Raw genomic sequence first — 24,335 nt, forward strand, 5'->3', positions numbered from 1 at the left:
TTACCAAGGTTGTTCAGTAACCAGGGATATGTTATGTTACCAAGGTTGTTCAGTAACCAGGGATATGTTACCAAGGTTGTTCAGTAACCAGGGATATGTTATGTTACCAAGGTTGTTCAGTAACCAGGGATATGTTATGTTACCAAGGTTGTTCAGTAACCAGGGATATGTTATGTTACCAAGGTTGTTCAGTAACCAGGGATATGTTATGTTACCAAGGTTGTTCAGTAACCAGAGATATGTTATGTTACCAAGGTTGTTCAGTAACCAGGGATATGTTATGTTACCAAGGTTGTTCAGTAACCAGGGATATGTTATGTTACCAAGGTTGTTCAGTAACCAGGGATATGTTATGTTACCAAGGTTGTTCAGTAACCAGGGATATGTTATGTTACCAAGGTTGTTCAGTAACCAGGGATATGTTATGTTACCAAGGTTGTTCAGTAACCAGAGATATGTTATGTTACCAAGGTTGTTCAGTAACCAGAGATATGTTATGTTACCAAGGTTGTTCAGTAACCAGAGATATGTTATGTTACCAAGGTTGTTCAGTAACCAGGGATATGTTATGTTACCAAGGTTGTTCAGTAACCAGGGATATGTTATGTTACCAAGGTTGTTCAGTAACCAGGGATATGTTACCAAGGTTGTTCAGTAACCAGGGATATGTTACCAAGGTTGTTCAGTAACCAGGGATATGTTATGTTACCAAGGTTGTTCAGTAACCAGGGATATGTTATGTTACCAAGGTTGTTCAGTAACCAGAGATATGTTATGTTACCAAGGTTGTTCAGTAACCAGGGATATGTTACCAAGGTTGTTCAGTAACCAGGGATATGTTACCAAGGTTGTTCAGTAACCAGAGATATGTTATGTTACCAGGGTTGTTCAGTAACCAGGGATATGTTATGTTACCAAGGTTGTTCAGTAACCAGGGATATGTTATGTTACCAAGGTTGTTCAGTAACCAGGGATATGTTATGTTACCAAGGTTGTTCAGTAACCAGGGATATGTTACCAAGGTTGTTCAGTAACCAGGGATATGTTACCAAGGTTGTTCAGTAACCAGGGATATGTTATGTTACCAAGGTTGTTCAGTAACCAGGGATATGTTATGTTACCAAGGTTGTTCAGTAACCAGAGATATGTTATGTTACCAAGGTTGTTCAGTAACCAGAGATATGTTATGTTACCAAAGTTGTTCAGTAACCAGGGATATGTTATGTTACCAAGGTTGTTCAGTAACCAGAGATATGTTATGTTACCAAGGTTGTTCAGTAACCAGAGATATGTTATGTTACCAAGGTTGTTCAGTAACCAGAGATATGTTATGTTACCAAGGTTGTTCAGTAACCAGGGATATGTTATGTTACCAAGGTTGTTCAGTAACCAGAGATATGTTACCAAGGTTGTTCAGTAACCAGAGATATGTTATATTACCAAGGTTGTTCAGTAACCAGGGATATGTTATGTTACCAAGGTTGTTCAGTAACCAGGGATATGTTATGTTACCAAGGTTGTTCAGTAACCAGGGATATGTTATGTTACCAAGGTTGTTCAGTAACCAGAGATATGTTACCAAGGTTGTTCAGTAACCAGAGATATGTTATGTTACCAAGGTTGTTCAGTAACCAGGGATATGTTATGTTACCAAGGTTGTTCAGTAACCAGGGATATGTTATGTTACCAAGGTTGTTCAGTAACCAGGGATATGTTATGTTACCAAGGTTGTTCAGTAACCAGAGATATGTTATGTTACCAAGGTTGTTCAGTAACCAGGGATATATGTTACCAAGGTTGTTCAGTAACCAGAGATATGTTATGTTACCAAGGTTGTTCAGTAACCAGAGATATGTTATGTTACCAAGGTTGTTCAGTAACCAGAGATATGTTATGTTACCAAGGTTGTTCAGTAACCAGGGATATGTTATGTTACCAAGGTTGTTCAGTAACCAGAGATATGTTATGTTACCAAGGTTGTTCAGTAACCAGGGATATGTTATGTTACCAAGGTTGTTCAGTAACCAGAGATATGTTATGTTACCAAGGTTGTTCAGTAACCAGAGATATGTTATGTTACCAAGGTTGTTCAGTAACCAGAGATATGTTATGTTACCAAGGTTGTTCAGTAACCAGGGATATGTTATGTTACCAAGGTTGTTCAGTAACCAGAGATATGTTACCAAGGTTGTTCAGTAACCAGAGATATGTTATGTTACCAAGGTTGTTCAGTAACCAGGGATATGTTATGTTACCAAGGTTGTTCAGTAACCAGGGATATGTTATGTTACCAAGGTTGTTCAGTAACCAGGGATATGTTATGTTACCAAGGTTGTTCAGTAACCAGGGATATGTTACCAAGGTTGTTCAGTAACCAGAGATATGTTATGTTACCAAGGTTGTTCAGTAACCAGAGATATGTTATGTTACCAAGGTTGTTCAGTAACCAGAGATATGTTATGTTACCAAGGTTGTTCAGTAACCAGAGATATGTTATGTTACCAAGGTTGTTCAGTAACCAGAGATATGTTATGTTACCAAGGTTGTTCAGTAACCAGGGATATGTTATGTTACCAAGGTTGTTCAGTAACCAGAGATATGTTATGTTACCAAGGTTGTTCAGTAACCAGAGATATGTTATGTTACCAAGGTTGTTCAGTAACCAGGGATATGTTATGTTACCAAGGTTGTTCAGTAACCAGGGATATGTTATGTTACCAAGGTTGTTCAGTAACCAGAGATATGTTATGTTACCAAGGTTGTTCAGTAACCAGGGATATGTTATGTTACCAAGGTTGTTCAGTAACCAGGGATATGTTATGTTACCAAGGTTGTTCAGTAACCAGGGATATGTTATGTTACCAAGGTTGTTCAGTAACCAGGGATATGTTACCAAGGTTGTTCAGTAACCAGAGATATGTTATGTTACCAGGGTTGTTCAGTAACCAGGGATATGTTATGTTACCAAGGTTGTTCAGTAACCAGAGATATGTTATGTTACCAAGGTTGTTCAGTAACCAGAGATATGTTACCAAGGTTGTTCAGTAACCAGAGATATGTTATGTTACCAAGGTTGTTCAGTAACCAGGGATATGTTATGTTACCAAGGTTGTTCAGTAACCAGGGATATGTTATGTTACCAAGGTTGTTCAGTAACCAGGGATATGTTATGTTACCAAGGTTGTTCAGTAACCAGGGATATGTTATGTTACCAAGGTTGTTCAGTAACCAGGGATATGTTATGTTACCAAGGTTGTTCAGTAACCAGGGATATGTTATGTTACCAAGGTTGTTCAGTAACCAGAGATATGTTATGTTACCAAGGTTGTTCAGTAACCAGAGATATGTTATGTTACCAAGGTTGTTCAGTAACCAGAGATATGTTATGTTACCAAGGTTGTTCAGTAACCAGAGATATGTTATGTTACCAAGGTTGTTCAGTAACCAGAGATATGTTATGTTACCAAGGTTGTTCAGTAACCAGAGATATGTTATGTTACCAAGGTTGTTCAGTAACCAGAGATATGTTATGTTACCAAGGTTGTTCAGTAACCAGAGATATGTTATGTTACCAAGGTTGTTCAGTAACCAGGGATATGTTATGTTACCAAGGTTGTTCAGTAACCAGGGATATGTTATGTTACCAAGGTTGTTCAGTAACCAGGGATATGTTATGTTACCAAGGTTGTTCAGTAACCAGGGATATGTTACCAAGGTTGTTCAGTAACCAGAGATATGTTATGTTACCAAGGTTGTTCAGTAACCAGGGATATGTTACCAAGGTTGTTCAGTAACCAGAGATATGTTATGTTACCAAGGTTGTTCAGTAACCAGGGATATGTTACCAAGGTTGTTCAGTAACCAGAGATATGTTATGTTACCAAGGTTGTTCAGTAACCAGAGATATGTTATGTTACCAAGGTTGTTCAGTAACCAGGGATATGTTATGTTACCAAGGTTCTTCAGTAACCAGAGATATGTTATGTTACCAAGGTTGTTCAGTAACCAGAGATATGTTATGTTACCAAGGTTGTTCAGTAACCAGGGATATGTTATGTTACCAAGGTTCTTCAGTAACCAGAGATATGTTATGTTACCAAGGTTGTTCAGTAACCAGAGATATGTTATGTTACCAAGGTTGTTCAGTAACCAGAGATATGTTATGTTACCAAGGTTGTTCAGTAACCAGAGATATGTTATGTTACCAAGGTTGTTCAGTAACCAGAGATATGTTATGTTACCAAGGTTGTTCAGTAACCAGAGATATGTTATGTTACCAAGGTTGTTCAGTAACCAGGGATATGTTATGTTACCAAGGTTGTTCAGTAACCAGAGATATGTTATGTTACCAAGGTTGTTCAGTAACCAGAGATATGTTATGTTACCAAGGTTGTTCAGTAACCAGAGATATGTTATGTTACCAAGGTTGTTCAGTAACCAGGGATATGTTATGTTACCAAGGTTGTTCAGTAACCAGAGATATGTTATGTTACCAAGGTTGTTCAGTAACCAGGGATATGTTATGTTACCAAGGTTGTTCAGTAACCAGGGATATGTTACCAAGGTTGTTCAGTAACCAGGGATATGTTATGTTACCAAGGTTGTTCAGTAACCAGGGATATGTTACCAAGGTTGTTCAGTAACCAGGGATATGTTATGTTACCAAGGTTGTTCAGTAACCAGGGATATGTTATGTTACCAAGGTTGTTCAGTAACCAGGGATATGTTATGTTACCAAGGTTGTTCAGTAACCAGGGATATGTTATGTTACCAAGGTTGTTCAGTAACCAGAGATATGTTATGTTACCAAGGTTGTTCAGTAACCAGAGATATGTTATGTTACCAAGGTTGTTCAGTAACCAGGGATATGTTATGTTACCAAGGTTGTTCAGTAACCAGGGATATGTTATGTTACCAAGGTTGTTCAGTAACCAGAGATATGTTATGTTACCAAGGTTGTTCAGTAACCAGAGATATGTTATGTTACCAAGGTTGTTCAGTAACCAGAGATATGTTATGTTACCAAGGTTCTTCAGTAACCAGAGATATGTTATGTTACCAAGGTTCTTCAGTAACCAGAGATATGTTATGTTACCAAGGTTGTTCAGTAACCAGAGATATGTTATGTTACCAAGGTTGTTCAGTAACCAGAGATATGTTATGTTACCAAGGTTGTTCAGTAACCAGAGATATGTTATGTTACCAAGGTTCTTCAGTAACCAGAGATATGTTATGTTACCAAGGTTGTTCAGTAACCAGAGATATGTTATGTTACCAAGGTTGTTCAGTAACCAGGGATATGTTATGTTACCAGGGTTGTTCAGTAACCAGAGTGAAGAGTTTCACAGAATTGTGAAATCACCGAAGTCTCTCCCATCTTAAATGTGATGTGTAAATACCACAGAGTTACACAAACTTGTGTGTAACAACAACAGTTACACAAACATGTGTGTAACAACAACAGTTACACAAACTTGTGTGTAACAACAACAGTTACACAAACATGTGTGTAACAACAACAGTTACACAAACTTGTGTGTAACAACAACAGTTACACAAACATGTGTGTAACAACAACAGTTACACAAACATGTTACACAAACATGTGTGTAACAACAACAGTTACACAAACATGTGTGTAACAACAACAGTTACACAAACATGTGTGTAACAACAACAGTTACACAAACATGTGTGTAACAACAACAGTTACACAAACTTGTGTGTAACAACAACAGTTACACAAACTTGTGTGTAACAACAGCAGTTACACAAACTTGTGTGTAACAACAACAGTTACACAAACATGTGTGTAACAACAGCAGTTACACAAACTTGTGTGTAACAACAACAGTTACACAAACTTGTGTGTAACAACAGCAGTTACACAAACTTGTGTGTAACAACAGCAGTTACACAAACTTGTGTGTAACAACAGCAGTTACACAAACATGTGTGTAACAAAAGTTACACAAACTTAACAACAGCAGTTACACAAACTTGTGTGTAACAACAGCAGTTACACAAACATGTGTGTAACAACAGCAGTTACACAAACATGTAACAACAACAGTTAACAAACTTGTGTGTAACAACAGTTACACAAACTTGTGTGTAACAACAACAGTTACACAAACATAACAACAGCACAGTTACACAAACACTTGTGTGTGTTACACAAACTTGTGTGTAACAACAACAGTTACACAAACATGTGTATAACAACAACAGTTACACAAACATGTGTATAACAACAACAGTTACACAAACATGTGTATAACAACAACAGTTACACAAACATGTGTGTAACAACAACAGTTACACAAACATGTGTATAACAACAAAAGTTACACAAACTTGTGTAACAGCAACAGTTACACAAACATGTATGTAACAACAAGAGTTACACAAACTTGTGTAACAAGTTACACAAACATGTGTGTAACAACAGCAGTTACACAAACATGTGTGTAACAACAACAGTTACACAAACTTATGTGTAACAACAACAGATACACAAACATGTGTGTAACAACAACAGTTACACAAACTTATGTGTAACAACAACAGTTACACAAACATGTGTGTAACAACAACAGTTACACAAACTTGTGTGTAACAACAACAGTTACACAAACATGTGTGTAACAACAACAGTTACACAAACATGTGTGTAACAACAACAGTTACACAAACCTGTGTGTAACAACAGCAGTTACACAAACTTGTGTATAACAACAACAGTTACACAAACATGTGTGTAACAACAACAGTTACACAAACTTGTGTGTAACAACAACAGTTACACAAACATGTGTGTAACAGCAGCAGTTACACAAACTTGTGTATAACAACAACAGTTACACAAACATGTGTATAACAACAACAGTTACACAAACATGTGTGTAACAACAACAGTTACACAAACATGTGTGTAACAACAGCAGTTACACAAACTTGTGTATAACAACAACAGTTACACAAACATGTGTGTAACAACAACAGTTACACAAACTTATGTGTAACAACAACAGTTACACAAACATGTGTGTTACAACAGTTACACAAACATGTGTGTAACAACAAGTTACACAAACATGTGTGTAACAACAGCAGTTACACAAACTTGTGTGTAACAACAACAGTTACAAAAACTTGTGTAACAACAGCAGTTACACAAACATGTGTGTAACAACAGCAGTTACACAAACTTGTGTGTAACAACAACAGTTACACAAACATGTGTGTGTAACAACAACAGTTACACAAACATGTGTGTAACAACAAGTTACACAAACTTGTGTTAAACAACAACAGTTACACAAACATGTGTGTAACAACAGCAGTTACACAAACATGTGTGTAACAACAACAGTTACACAAACATGTGTGTAACAACAGCAGTTACACAAACTTGTGTGTAACAACAACAATTACACAAACTTGTGTGTAACAACAGCAGTTACACAAACTTGTGTGTAACAACAACAGTTACACAAACTTGTGTGTAACAACAGCAGTTACACAAACATGTAACAACAGCAGTTACACAAACTTGTGTGTAACAACAACAGTTACACAAACATGTGTGTAACAACAACAGTTACACAAACATGTGTGTAACAACAAGTTACACAAACATGTGTGTAACAACAGTTACACAAACTTGTGTGTAACAACAATAGTTACACAAACATGTGTGTAACAACAGCAGTTACACAAACTTGTATGTAACAACAACAGTTACACAAACTTGTGTGTAACAACAACAGTTACACAAACTTGTGTGCAACAACAGTTACACAAACATGTGTGTAACAACAAGTTACACAAACATGTGTGTAACAACAGTTACACAAACTTGTGTGTAACAACAACAGTTACACAAACATGTGTTTAACAACAGCAGTTACACAAACATGTGTGTAACAACAACAGTTACACAAACATGTGCGTAACAACAGCAGTTACACAAACTTGTGTGTAACAACAACATTTACACAAACTTGTGTGTAACAACAGCAGTTACACAAACTTGTGTGTAACAAGAACAGTTACACAAACTTGTGTGTAACAACAGCAGTTACACAAACATGTGTGTAACAACAGCAGTTTCACAAACATGTGTGTAACAACAGCAGTTACACAAAAATGTGTGTAACAACAACAGTTACACAAACATGTGTGTAACAACAACAGTTACACAAACGTGTGTAACAACAAGTTACACAAACATGTGTGTAACAACAACAGTTACACAAACATGTGTGTAACAACAAGTTACACAAACATGTGTGTAACAACAGCAGTTACACAAACTTGTGTGTAACAACAACAGTTACACAAACTTGTGTGTAACAACAGCAGTTACACGAACATATGTGTAACAACAGCAGTTACACAAACATGTGTGTAACAACAGCAGTTACACAAACTTGTGTGTAACAACAGCAGTTACACAAACATGTGTGTAACAACAAGTTACACAAACTTGTGTGTAACAACAAGTTACACGAACATGTGTGTAACAACAACAGTTACACAAACATGTGTGTAACAACAAGTTACACAAACATGTGTGTAACAACAACAGTTACACAAACGTGTGTAACAACAACAGTTACACAAACATGTGTGTAACAACAGCAGTTACACAAACTTGTGTATAACAACAACAGTTACACAAACTTGTGTGTAACAACAACAGTTACACAAACATGTGTGTAACAACAGTTACACAAACATGTGTGTAACAACAACAGTTACACAAACATGTGTGCAACAACAACAGTTACACAAACATGTGTATAACAACAGCAGTTACACAAACATGTGTGTAACAACAACAGTTACTCAAACTTGTGTATAACAACAACAGTTACACAAACATGTGTGTAACAACAGCAGTTACACAAACTTGTGTGTAACAACAACAGTTACACAAACATGTGTGTAACAACAGTTACACAAACTTGTGTATAACAACAACAGTTACACAAACATGTGTGTAACAACAACAGTTACACAAACTTGTGTGTAACAACAACAGTTACACAAACATGTGTGTAACAACAACAGTTACACAAACTTGTGTGTAACAACAACAGTTACACAAACTTGTGTGTAACAACAACAGTTACACAAACTTGTGTGTAACAACAACAGTTACACAAACTTGTGTGTAACAACAACAGTTACACAAACTTGTGTGTAACAACAAGTTACACAAACATGTAACAACAACAGTTACACAAACGTGTAACAACAACAGTTACACAAACTTGTGTGTAACAACAACAGTTACACAAACTTGTGTGCAACAACAACAGTTACACAAACATGTAACAACAGCAGTTACACAAACTTGTGTGTAACAACAACAGAGTTATACAAGGAAAAAAACAACTTCTGCTGGTGTTCCTCTCTTCCTCACTCAACTGTAACCACAATTTCCTCTCTTGATACACATTAAGCCTGCGAGCGTTCTTCACCAGAAAACGTTAGTATTTCAGACATGAATGTGTGTGTGTGTGTATATTCATCTATTTGTGGTTGCAGGGGTCGAGTCATAGCTCCTGGCCCCGCCTCTTCACTGATTGCTACTAGGTCCTCTCTCTCCCTGCTCCATGAGCTTTATCACACCTCGTCTTAAAACTATGTATGGTTCCTGCCTCCACTACATCACTTGCTAGGCTATTCCACTTCCAGGCAACTCTATGACTGAAGAAATACTTCCTAACATCCCTCTGACTCATCTGAGTCTTCAGCTTCCAATTTTGACCCCTTGTTTCTGTATCCCATCTCTGGAACATCATGTCTTTGTCCACCTTATCTATTCCTTGCAGTATTTTACATGTCGTTATCATGTCACCCCTAACCCTCCTGTCCTCCAGTGTCGTCAGGCCGATTTCCCTTAACCTTTCTTCGTAGGACATTCCCCTGAGCTCTGGAACTAGCCTTGTTGCAAACCTTTGTACTTTCTCTAATTTCTTGACGTGTTTGACCAGGTGTGTGTGTGTGTGTATGTGTGTGTGTGTGTGTGTGTGTGTGTGTGTGTGTGTGTGTGTGTGTGTGTGTGTGTGTGTGTGTGTGTGTGTGTGTGTGTGTCTTAATGTTCACGTAATGCTCCTGAGGTTCTGACAGCCTCTTAGAGATAATGTTATCGCTCCGTGTTCACTCTAAGTGTTCAGCGTGAACAGTTTGCTCGTGCTCGGCGGTGTTCATGTTACACAGACACTGTGACAGCTGGATACAGACACTGTGACAGCTGGGTACAGACACTGTGACAGCTGGGTACAGACACTGTGACAGCTGGGTACAGACACTGTGACAGCTGGGTACAGACACTGTGACAGCTGGGTACAGACACTGTGACAGCTGGGTACAGACACTGTGACAGCTGGGTACAGACACTGTGACAGCTGGGTACAGACACTGTGACAGGTGGGTACAGACACTGTGACAGCTGGGTACACTGTGACAGCTGGGTACAGACACTGTGACAGCTGGGTACAGACACTGTGACAGCTGGGTACAGACACTGTGACAGCTGGGTACAGACACTGACAGCTGGGTACATACACTGTGACAGCTGGGTACAGACACTGTGACAGGTGGGTACAGACACTGTGACAGCTGGGTACACTGTGACAGCTGGGTACAGACACTGTGACAGCTGGGTACAGACACTGTGACAGCTGGGTACAGACACTGTGACAGCTGGGTACAGACACTGTGACAGGTGGGTACAGACACTGTGACAGCTGGGTACACTGTGACAGCTGGGTACAGACACTGTGACAGCTGGGTACAGACACTGTGACAGCTGGGTACAGACACTGTGACAGCTGGGTACAGACACTGTGACAGCTGGGTACAGACACTGTGACAGCTGGGTACAGACACTGTGACAGCTGGGTACAGACACTGTGACAGCTGGGTACAGACACTGTGACAGCTGGGTACAGACACTGTGACAGCTGGGTACAGACACTGTGACAGCTGGGTACAGACACTGTGACAGCTGGGTACAGACACTGTGACAGCTGGGTACAGACACTGTGACAGCTGGGTACAGACACTGTGACAGCTGGGTACAGACACTGTGACAGCTGGGTACAGACACTGTGACAGCTGGGTACAGACACTGTGACAGCTGGGTACAGACACTGTGACAGCTGGGTACAGACACTGTGACAGCTGGGTACAGACACTGTGACAGCTGGGTACAGACACTGTGACAGCTGGGTACAGACACTGTGACAGCTGGGTACAGACACTGTGACAGGTGGGTACAGACACTGTGACAGGTGGGTACAGACACTGTGACAGCTGGGTACACTGTGACAGCTGGGTACAGACACTGTGACAGCTGGGTACAGACACTGTGACAGCTGGGTACAGACACTGTGACAGGTGGGTACAGACACTGTGACAGGTGGGTACAGACACTGTGACAGCTGGGTACACTGTGACAGCTGGGTACAGACACTGTGACAGCTGGGTACAGACACTGTGACAGCTGGGTACAGACACTGTGACAGCTGGGTACAGACACTGTGACAGCTGGGTACAGACACTGTGACAGCTGGGTACAGACACTGTGACAGCTGGGTACAGACACTGTGACAGCTGGGTACAGACACTGTGACAGCTGGGTACAGACACTGTGACAGCTGGGTACAGACACTGTGACAGCTGGGTACAGACACTGTGACAGCTGGGTACAGACACTGTGACAGCTGGGTACAGACACTGTGACAGCTGGGTACAGACACTGTGACAGCTGGGTACAGACACTGTGACAGCTGGGTACAGACACTGTGACAGCTGGGTACAGACACTGTGACAGCTGGGTACAGACACTGTGACAGCTGGGTACAGACACTTTAACAACATGACTTGATATTATCAGCTTCAGCTTCGTGTCTATGTTACGTGCGTTCCCCATCTTGTCTGCTGTTGCCACCAACAGTCTAGTTGCCTGATGCTGACACCAACAGTCAGGTTATCTGTTGCTGACACCAGCAGTCTGGTAATCAGCAGATTACCAGACTGTTGGTGTCAGTAATTAGCCTAATCCAACTAAATATACTTTAGATAAGTTTGCAATAATTTAATAATAAACAAACACAATGAAATATATTTTTTTCCTAAGGTTCAGAATAATTTTTGTGAAATTATTGCATACACAACTCTTCGATTGTCTTATTCGGCAAGAAGAGCGTTGTTATTTAAGCCCAAATCACGTTTTACCTATTCGGCACGATATTATATATATGTATATATATGTATATGTATATATATATATATATATATATATATATATATATATATATATATATATATATATATATATATACATTCATGAGCAAACACTAAACCCGGGAGGATGCCGGGTAATTAGGATGCTCCAGGGAAGTGGAGCAGCCTTGAAGCAAGAGCTCTTCGCCAGCATCAAGGCACGACTGAAGTTGGTCTGAAAAGGGCGAAACGTTGGCTCAGAAAAAAACGTGAATTCCACACAGGCATATGCTGTTTTTTTTTTTCATAATTCTACCAGGAAAACAAGTTGACAACCCACTATAATGTGCTATCACCCAGGTACCTATTTACTGCTAGGTGATCTAGACAAGAGAGACCGAGAAACACGCCCAACATCACTAGCTCCAGGTGTAAACCTGGGTCCTTCGCTTGTAAGCCGGCGCTACCACTGAGCTACCAGACACCAGTACGTCTGATAATGTACTGGAGAAGAGAATCATTATTATTAGGTTTAAAACCTATCTACTACGCGAGGGTCGTTAAGAGACACGCAAGTACCACTGTCTTCTAGTAACATTTTAATTTTTCCACTAAAATCTACCTTGACCATAATTATTATCACATCTGCTTTGTCTGTTTAATAAGGTGAAGTCCAGGATCTTTCCTTAATTCATGGTATAGCTTAATAAATATTTGATGACAGCTGTTCACACCTCTACAACACTATACAACAGTATATATACACTGAGAAGTGTATATCTACTGTTCAACACGTAGCTCTCTGCGTATATAAACTGTCAGGTACACATCTGTGTATATACACAGTTAGATACACACACATCTTGTGAATATAACCTTGGCCCAGCCACTAGAGAAGCAAGGCAAGAATTGTGACTTATATTCTTGGGAATATAATCAATGTTAGTCTCATTACCACTGATATAGCTCACGTCAGGTCACAGCAACCCTCCTCCGTAATTATTCTCACATCTCGCCACAACACACATATTAATTCTAATTCTGCGGCTTTATATATAAAAATATAACGCTGAGAATATTTGCTAGTTATCCTATACGGCATATATGTTATTTTGTTATGTACATTATTCTTATAAGATAACACTTGCAATCTTATTATCACATGACCCATGCAACTACACATAGTGAGTACACACACACAAGCTGTGAGTCGACCCATGCAACTATACATAGTGAGTACACACACACAAGCTGTGAGTCGACCCATGCAACTACACATAGTGAGTACACACACACAAGCTGTGAGTCGACCCATGCAACTGTACATAGGTGAGTACACACACATAAGCTGTGAGTCGACCCATGCAACTGTACATAGGTGAGTACACACACATAAGCTGTGAGTCGACCCATGCAACTGTACATAGGTGAGTACACACACACAAGCTGTGAGTCGACCCATGCAACTATACATAGTGAGTACACACACACAAGCTGTGAGTCGACCCATGCAACTACACATAGTGAGTACACACACACAAGCTGTGAGTCGACCCATGCAACTGTACATAGGTGAGTACACACACATAAGCTGTGAGTCGACCCATGCAACTGTACATAGGTGAGTACACACACATAAGCTGTGAGTCGACCCATGCAACTACACATAGGTGAGTACACACACATAAGCTGTGAGTCGACCCATGCAACTGTACATAGGTGAGTACACACACATAAGCTGTGAGTCGACCCATGCAACTACACATAGGTGAGTACACACACATAAGCTGTGAGTCGACCCATGCAACTGTACATAGGTGAGTACACACACATAAGCTGTGAGTCGACCCATGCAACTGTACATAGGTGAGTACACACACATAAGCTGTGAGTCGACCCATGCAACTGTACATAGGTGAGTACACACACATAAGCTGTGAGTCGACCCATGCAACTGTACATAGGTGAGTACACACACATAAGCTGTGAGTCGACCCATGCAACTACACATAGGTGAGTACACACATACAAGCTGTGAGTCGACCCATGCAACTACACATAGGTGAGTACACACACATAAGCTGTGAGTCGACCCATGCAACTGTACATAGGTGAGTACACACACATAAGCTGTGAGTCGACCCATGCAACTGTACATAGGTGAGTACACACACATAAGCTGTGAGTCGACCCATGCAACTGTACATAGGTGAGTACACACACATAAGCTGTGAGTCGACCCATGCAACTACACATAGGTGAGTACACACATACAAGCTGTGAGTCGACCCATGCAACTACACATAGGTGAGTACACACACATAAGCTGTGAGTCAACCCATGCAACTGTACATAGGTGAGTACACACACATAAGCTGTGAGTCGACCCATGCAACTATACATAGTGAGTACACACACATAAGCTGTGAGTCGACCCATGCAACTGTACATAGGTGAGTACACACACATAAGCTGTGAGTCGACCCATGCAACTGTACATAGGTGAGTACACACACATAAGCTGTGAGTCGACCCATGCAACTGTACATAGGTGAGTACACACACATAAGCTGTGAGTCGACCCATGCAACTACACATAGGTGAGTACACACATACAAGCTGTGAGTCGACCCATGCAACTACACATAGGTGAGTACACACACATAAGCTGTGAGTCGACCCATGCAACTGTACATAGGTGAGTACACACACATAAGCTGTGAGTCGACCCATGCAACTATACATAGTGAGTACACACACATAAGCTGTGAGTCGACCCATGCAACTGTACATAGGTGAGTACACACACATAAGCTGTGAGTCGATCCATGCAACTATACATAGTGAGTACACACACACACACACACACACACACACACACACACGAGCTGTGAGTCGACCCCTGCAACCACATATAGGTTAGTACAAACACACACACACACACCCTCATAATTTTCAACCATTCCGAAAAGCCGTAAAGGCAGTAATAGCGTTAATGAGTGTAAACACGAGGTGTGGTGGGACTGTCACTAGAAGGACACATAACTCCTGAGTTAGGGGCAACTAACGTAGCAATTAATAACTTACCGTCTCCCAGTGCAGTATTTTTAAAAGGTCAACCTAAATACAATTTTGTGCGTTTCTCTAGAATACAATTTTGTTCAGTTTTCACTTGGTGCTAAGGCGTCCCCGGCGCTAAGGCGTCCCCGGCGCTAAGGCGTCCCCGGCGCTAAGGCGTCCCTGGGCGTCAGAGAGTTTAGGAATAACTGGGAAAAGTTTAAACAGGGATGAAAACGTCTTCAGAAGTTTGTAAAGGCTTGAGAAAATATGACTAAGTTTGATTTGAAGAATAAAACTTACAATAACAAGAATGACAGCATTCACAACCAGACCACAATGTTGTGGATGACAACATTCACAACCAGACCACAATGTTGTGGATGACAACATTCACAACCAGACCACAATGTTGTGGATGACAACATTCACAACCAGACCACAATGTTGTGGATGACAACATTCACAACCAGACCACAATGTTGTGGATGACAACATTCACAACCAGACCACAATGTTGTGGATGACAACATTCACAACCAGACCACAATGTTGTGGATGACAACATTCACAACCAGACCACAATGTTGTGGATGACAACATTCACAACCAGACCACAATGTTGTGGATGACAGCATTCACAACCAGACCACAATGTTGTGGATGACAACATTCACAACCAGACCACAATGTTGTGGATGACAACATTCACAACCAGACCACAATGTTGTGGATGACAACATTCACAACCAGACCACAATGTTGTGGATGACAACATTCACAACCAGACCACAATGTTGTGGATGACAACATTCACAACCAGACCACAATGTTGTGGATGACAACATTCACAACCAGACCACAATGTTGTGGATGACAACATTCACAACCAGACCACAATGTTGTGGATGACAACATTCACAACCAGACCACAATGTTGTGGATGACAGCATTCACAACCAGACCACAATGTTGTGGATGACAACAATGTTATTTAGACTAGTGTACATTACATTATACACTATAGTAAGGAAATGAAAGAGACGCTTTAAGATATAGGAAGGTCTACCTGGAGGGTATTCCGGGGGTCGACGCCCCCGCGGCCCGGTCCACGACCCCTCAAAATCTCAAAATACAGATTATTACATAGATGTGGGTAAATCCGAGTTTCTCCAATAACACTGGCAGATTAGCTTCAACACACCCGAAAACCAATTTAGGTCTTCCACTAAGCTTGACAGTTTTGGAAGTTTGAAGCCGATCTGAAGTTATATTACAACGTTATCGGCGTTAGTACGTTTATTTAGGTATAGGTACATATAGAGTTACACAAATTATCATATATAGTAACATATGTTTAAACTACGTACATATAGAAAGTTTTACAGACAACCGCGTGATACAGTCGCCAATTCCTGTACAAAAACCAGTATTTAAATTTTCCAGATTGAATAACATTGGTGTCTACACAAGCCAAATATCAATCAAAACCTTTCTCTAATATAAACTAGTTCTCTCAACTCACATGCTGAGGTCCGAGGTTTGATCTCCGGTACGGGTGGAAAATTTGAGCGTTTCCTAAAGACACCTGCTGTCTATGTTCACCTAGCAGTAAGTAGGTACCTGGGTGTTAGTGGACTGGTGTGGGCCACATCCTGAGGACAAAATTAACCTACTCTGCCCGAAATGTTCTGCACAACCAGCTTTCTGTACAGTATGTCACTGATGTCAGCTATAGTCTGTATAAGTTGTGTCATGTACTCGTAGAAGTCAAGATCATTATTATCATTATCTGAGGAAACACTTTTTATCAGTTATACGGACCAACATGTTTACATAAATACCAAAACATTCATATAAACACAGGTATGATTCACATATCAATAAATATTCGTTTTCAAGGAATGTTGACTACACAAAACACTTACAAATGACATTGTACTAGGAATTTTGATGTAATAGTCAGGCAGGCAGACCTGACTAACAGTTGTTAGTTAAGAGGTGTTAGTTAGAAGTGTTAATTATACGTGTTAGAGGTGTTAATTATACGTGTTAGAGGTGTTAATTATACGTGTTAGAGGTGTTAATTATACGTGTTAGAGGTGTTAATTATACGTGTTAGAGGTGTTAATTATACGTGTTAGAGGTGTTAATTATACGTGTTAGTTAGGTGTTAGAAGTGTTAATTATACGTGTTAGTAAGGTGTTAGAGGTGTTAATTATACGTGTTAGTAAGGTGTTAGAGGTGTTAATTATACGTGTTAGAGGTGTTAATTATACGTGTTAGTAAGGTGTTAGATGTGTTAATTATACGTGTTAGTTAGGTGTTAGAGGTGTTAATTATACGTGTTTGTAAGGTGTTAGAGGTGTTAATTATACGTGTTAGTAAGGTGTTAGAAGTGTTAATTATACGTGTTAGTAAGGTGTTAGAAGTGTTAATTATACGTGTTAGTAAGGTGTTAGAAGTGTTAATTATACGTGTTTGTAAGGTGTTAGAGGTGTTAATTATACGTGTTATAAGGTGTTAGAGGTGTTAATTATACGTGTTATAAGGTGTTAGAAGTGTTAATTATACGTGTTAGTAAGGTGTTAGAGGTGTTAATTATACGTGTTAGTACGGTGTTAGAGGTGTTAATTATACGTGTTAGTAAGGTGTTAGAAGTGTTAATTATACGTGTTTGTAAGGTGTTAGAGGTGTTAATTATACGTGTTATAAGGTGTTAGAGGTGTTAATTATACGTGTTATAAGGTGTTAGAAGTGTTAATTATACGTGTTAGTAAGGTGTTAGAGGTGTTAATTATACGTGTTAGTACGGTGTTAGAGGTGTTAATTATACGTGTTAGTAAGGTGTTAGAGGTGTTAATTATACGTGTTTGTAAGGTGTTAGAGGTGTTAATTATACGTGTTAGTTAGGTGTTAGAGGTGTTAATTATACGTGTTAGTAAGGTGTTAGAGGTGTTAATTATACGTGTTAGTAAGGTGTTAGAGGTGTTAATTATACGTGTTAGTTAGGTGTTAGAGGTGTTAATTATACGTGTTTGTAAGGTGTTAGAGGTGTTAATTATACGTGTTAGTTAGGTGTTAGAGGTGTTAATTATACGTGTTTGTAAGGTGTTAGAGGTGTTAATTATACGTGTTATAAGGTGTTAGAGGTGTTAATTATACGTGTTAGTAAGGTGTTAGAGGTGTTAATTATACGTGTTAGTAAGGTGTTAGAGGTGTTAATTATACGTGTTAGTAAGGTGTTAGAGGTGTTAATTATACGTGTTAGTAAGGTGTTAGAGGTGTTAATTATACGTGTTAGTAAGGTGTTAGAGGTGTTAATTATACGTGTTAGTAAGGTGTTAGAGGTGTTAATTATACGTGTTAGTAAGGTGTTAGAGGTGTTAATTATACGTGTTAGTTAGGTGTTAGAGGTGTTAATTATACGTGTTTGTAAGGTGTTAGAGGTGTTAATTATACGTGTTTGTAAGGTGTTAGAGGTGTTAATTATACGTGTTATAAGGTGTTAGAGGTGTTAATTATACGTGTTAGTAAGGTGTTAGAAGTGTTAATTATACGTGTTAATTATTAGTTTGTAGGTGTTAGAGGTGTTAATTATACGTGTTTAAGGTGTTAGAGGTGTTAATTATACGTGTTAGTAAGTTAGAGGTGTTAATTATACGTGTTAGTTAGGTGTTAATTATACGTGTTTGTAAGGTGTTAGAGGTGTTAATTATACGTGTTATAAGGTGTTAGAGGTGTTAATTATACGTGTTATAAGGTGTTAGAGGTGTTAATTATACGTGTTAGTAAGGTGTTAGAGGTGTTAATTATACGTGTTAGTAAGGTGTTAATTATACGTGTTAGTAAGGTGTTAGAGGTGTTAATTATACGTGTTAGTAAGGTGTTAATTATACGTGTTAGTAAGGTGTTAATTATACGTGTTAGTAAGGTGTTAATTATACGTGTTAGGTGTAACATTACAGAAGAATGTAACTTCTGTTTACAACCCTAGTTAATATTTTTACAAGAAGACGAGACACCAGGCTAACCTATCCTAGTAAATCCAGACGAATCCTCAATAGGATTCAAATCCATAGGAACCCTCCATGGGAAAGCAGTAAACACGTACGAGCTCATACAGTGTCTGGGGAGTAGGAGGTAAGCCGGCTTAATCCTAGGAAAGAAAAGGTAGCTCCAATTCCTTGAATCAAGAGCACTTCATCGGCATCAGGTATACGTGGTATGAATAATGATACAAAGAATATTTATTAAATAAGGTAATTATTATTATTATTATTATTATTATTATGGCTATAAAACTAAGGGTACTGGGGTAGACCTGGGCACTTCCTGCTGGGTTTACTAAGAGCCTGGGGAGGCACCACTAAGGGTACTGGGGTACAGACCTGGGCACTTCCTGCTGGGTTTACTATGAGCCTGGGGATCCACCACTAAGGGTACTGGGGTACGGACCTGGGCACTTCCTGCTGGGTTTACTAAGAGCCTGGGGATCCACCACTAAGGGTACTGGGGTACAGACCTGGGCACTTCCTGCTGGGTTTACTAAGAGCCTGGGGAACCACCACTAAGGGTACTGGGGTACGGACCTGGGCACTTCCTGCTGGGTTTACTAAGAGCCTGGGGATCCACCACTAAGGGTACTGGGGTACAGACCTGGGCACTTCCTGCTGGGTTTACTAAGAGCCTGGGGAGGCACCACTAAGGGTACTGGGGTACAGACCTGGGCACTTCCTGCTGGGTTTACTAAGAGCCTGGGGAGGCACCACTAAGGGTACTGGGGTACAGACCTGGGCACTTCCTGCTGGGTTTACTAAGAGCCTGGGGATCCACCACTAAGGGTACTGGGGTACAGACCTGGGCACTTCCTGCTGGGTTTACTAAGAGCCTGGGGAACCACCACTAAGGGTACTGGGGTACGGACCTGGGCACTTCCTGCTGGGTTTACTAAGAGCCTGGGGATCGACCACTAAGGGTACTGGGGTACAGACCTGGGCACTTCCTGCTGGGTTTACTAAGAGCCTGGGGAGGCACCACTAAGGGAACTGGGGTACAGACCTGGGCACTTCCTGCTGGGTTTACTAAGAGCCTGGGGATCCACCACTAAGGGTACTGGGGTACAGACCTGGGCACTTCCTGCTGGGTTTACTAAGAGCCTGGGGAGGCACCACTAAGGGAACTGGGGTACAGACCTGGGCACTTCCTGCTGGGTTTACTAAGAGCCTGGGGATCCACCACTAAGGGTACTGGGGTACAGACCTGGGCACTTCCTGCTGGGTTTACTAAGAGCCTGGGGAACCACCACTAAGGGTACTGGGGTACGGACCTGGGCACTTCCTGCTGGGTTTACTAAGAGCCTGGGGATCCACCACTAAGGGTACTGGGGTACAGACCTGGGCACTTCCTGCTGGGTTTACTAAGAGCCTGGGGAACCACCACTAAGGGTACTGGGGTACGGACCTGGGCACTTCCTGCTGGGTTTACTAAGAGCCTGGGGATCCACCACTAAGGGTACTGGGGTACAGACCTGGGCACTTCCTGCTGGGTTTACTAAGAGCCTGGGGAGGCACCACTAAGGGTACTGGGGTACGGACCTGGGCACTTCCTGCTGGGTTTACTAAGAGCCTGGCGAACCACCACTAAGGGTACTGGGGTACGGACCTGGGCACTTCCTGCTGGGTTTACTAAGAGCCTGGGGATCCACCACTAGGGGTACTGGGGTACAGACCTGGGCACTTTCTGCTGGGTTTACTAAGAGCCTGGGGATCCACCACTAAGGGTACTGGGTACAGACCTGGGCACTTCCTGCTGGGTTTACTAAGAGCCTGGGGATCCACCACTAAGGGTACTGGGGTACAGACCTGGGCACTTCCTGCTGGGTTTACTAAGAGCCTGGGGATCCACCACTAAGGGTACTGGGGTACAGACCTGGGCACTTCCTGCTGGGTTTACTAAGAGCCTGGGGATCCACCACTAAGGGTACTGGGGTACAGACCTGGGCACTTCCTGCTGGGTTTACTAAGAGCCTGGGGATCCACCACTAAGGGTACTGGGGTACAGACCTGGGCACTTCCTGCTGGGTTTACTAAGAGCCTGGGGATCCACCACTAAGGGTACTGGGGTACAGACCTGGGCACTTCCTGCTGGGTTTACTAAGAGCCTGGGGATCCACCACTAAGGGTACTGGGGTACAGACCTGGGCACTTCCTGCTGGGTTTACTAAGAGCCTGGGGATCCACCACTAAGGGTACTGGGGTACAGACCTGGGCACTTCCTGCTGGGTTTACTAAGAGCCTGGGGATCCACCACTAAGGGTACTGGGGTACAGACCTGGGCACTTCCTGCTGGGTTTACTAAGAGCCTGGGAAGGCATCACTAAGGGTACTGGGTACAGACCTGGGCACTTCCTGCTGGGTTTACTAAGAGCCTGGGGAGGCACCACTAAGGGTACTGGGGTACAGACCTGGGCACTTCCTGCTGGGTTTACTAAGAGCCTGGGGATCCACCACTAAGGGTACTGGGGTACAGACCTGGGCACTTCCTGCTGGGTTTACTAAGAGCCTGGAGAACTACCACTAAGGGTACTGGGGTACGGACCTGGGCACTTCCTGCTGGGTTTACTAAGAGCCTGGGGAACTACCACTAAGGGTACTGGGGTACGGACCTGGGAACTTCCTGCTGGGTTTACTAAGAGCCTGGGGAGGCACCACTAAGGGTACTGGGGTACAGACCTGGGCACTTCCTGCTGGGTTTACTAAGAGCCTGGAGAACTACCACTAAGGGTACTGGGGTACGGACCTGGGCACTTCCTGCTGGGTTTACTAAGAGCCTGGGGAACTACCACTAAGGGTACTGGGGTACAGACCTCGGTACTTCCTGCTGGGTTTACGTTTACTAAGAGCCTGGGGAGGCATCACTAAGGGTACTGGGGTACGGACCTGGGCACTTCCTGCTGGGTTTACTAAGAGCCTGGGGAGGCACCACTAAGGGTACTGGGGTACAGACCTGGGCACTTCCTGCTGCGTTTACTAAGAGCCTGGGGAGGCACCACTAAGGGTACTGGGGTACAGACCTGGGCACTTCCTGCTGGGTTTACGTTTACTAAGAGCCTGGGGAGGCACCACTAAGGGTACTGGGGTACAGACCTGGGCACTTCCTGCTGGGTTTACGTTTACTAAGAGCCTGGGGAGGCATCACTAAGGGTACTGGGGTACAGACCTGGGCACTTCCTGCTGGGTTTACGTTTACTAAGAGCCTGGGGAAGCATCACTAAGGGTACTGGGGTACAGACCTGGGCACTTCCTGCTGGCTTTACGTTTACTAAGAGCCTGGGGAGGCATCACTAAGGGTACTGGGGTACAGACCTGGGCACTTCCTGCTGGGTTTACGTTTACTAAGAGCCTGGAGAACCACCACTAAGGGTACTGGGTACAGACCTGGGCACTTCCTGCTGGGTTTACGTTTACTAAGAGCCTGGGGAAGCATCACTAAGGGTACTGGGGTACAGACCTGGGCACTTCCTGCTGGGTTTACGTTTACTAAGAGCCTGGGGAGGCATCACTAAGGGTACTGGGGTACAGACCTGGGCACTTCCTGCTGGGTTTACGTTTACTAAGAGCCTGGGGAGGCATCACTAAGGGTACTGGGGTACAGACCTGGGCACTTCCTCCTGGGTTTACGTTTACTAAGAGCCTGGGGAGGCATCACTAAGGGTACTGGGGTACAGACCTGGGCACTTCCTGCTGGGTTTACGTTTACTAAGAGCCTGGGGAGGCATCACTAAGGGTACTGGGGTACAGACCTGGGCACTTCCTGCTGGGTTTACGTTTACTAAGAGCCTGGGGAGGCATCACTAAGGGTACTGGGTTACAGACCTGGGCACTTCCTGCTGGGTTTACGTTTACTAAGAGCCTGGGGAGGCATCACTAAGGGTACTGGGGTACAGACCTGGGCACTTCCTGCTGGGTTTACATTTACTAAGAGCCTGGAGAACCACCACTAAGGGTACTGGGTACAGACCTGGGCACTTCCTGCTGGGTTTACGTTTACTAAGAGCCTGGAGAACCACCACTAAGGGTACTGGGTACAGACCTGGGCACTTCCTGCTGGGTTTACGTTTACTAAGAGCCTGGGGAAGTATCACTAAGGGTACTGGGGTACAGACCTGGGCACTTCCTGCTGGGTTTACGTTTACTAAGAGCCTGGGGAAGCATCACTAAGGGTACTGGGGTACAGACCTGGGCACTTCCTGCTGGGTTTACGTTTACTAAGAGCCTGGGGAGGCATCACTAAGGGTACTGGGGTACAGACCTGGGCACTTCCTGCTGGGTTTACGTTTACTAAGAGCCTGGGGAGGCATCACTAAGGGTACTGGGGTACAGACCTGGGCACTTCCTGCTGGGTTTACGTTTACTAAGAGCCTGGGGAGGCATCACTAAGGGTACTGGGGTACAGACCTGGGCACTTCCTGCTGGGTTTACGTTTACTAAGAGCCTGGGGAGGCACCACTAAGGGTACTGGGGTACAGACCTGGGCACTTCCTGCTGGGTTTACGTTTACTAAGAGCCTGGGGAGGCATCACTAAGGGTACTGGGGTACAGACCTGGGCACTTCCTGCTGGGTTTACGTTTACTAAGAGCCTGGGGAGGCATCACTAAGGGTACTGGGGTACAGACCTGGGCACTTCCTGCTGGGTTTACGTTTACTAAGAGCCTGGGGAGGCACCACTAAGGGTACTGGGGTACAGACCTGGGCACTTCCTGCTGGGTTTACGTTTACTAAGAGCCTGGGGAGGCATCACTAAGGGTACTGGGGTACAGACCTGGGCACTTCCTGCTGGGTTTACGTTTACTAAGAGCCTGGGGAGGCATCACTAAGGGTACTGGGGTACAGACCTGGGCACTTCCTGCTGGGTTTACGTTTACTAAGAGCCTGGGGAGGCATCACTAAGGGTACTGGGGTACAGACCTGGGCACTTCCTGCTGGGTTTACGTTTACTAAGAGCCTGGGGAGGCATCACTAAGGGTACTCG

The 24,335-nt window shown here is 42.6% G+C and overlaps 1 protein-coding gene across 8 annotated transcripts in view; it reads right to left on the reverse strand.

Moving 5' to 3' along the window:
• sli (slit guidance ligand) overlaps positions 1-24,335 on the reverse strand; it is a 659,016-nt gene that overhangs the window by 208,921 nt on the left and 425,760 nt on the right. The gene's annotated exons all lie outside the window — the stretch shown is intronic.

This window comes from Cherax quadricarinatus, chromosome 83 (assembly GCF_038502225.1).
Source record: "Cherax quadricarinatus isolate ZL_2023a chromosome 83, ASM3850222v1, whole genome shotgun sequence".
Classification (NCBI taxonomy): domain Eukaryota; kingdom Metazoa; phylum Arthropoda; class Malacostraca; order Decapoda; family Parastacidae; genus Cherax; species Cherax quadricarinatus.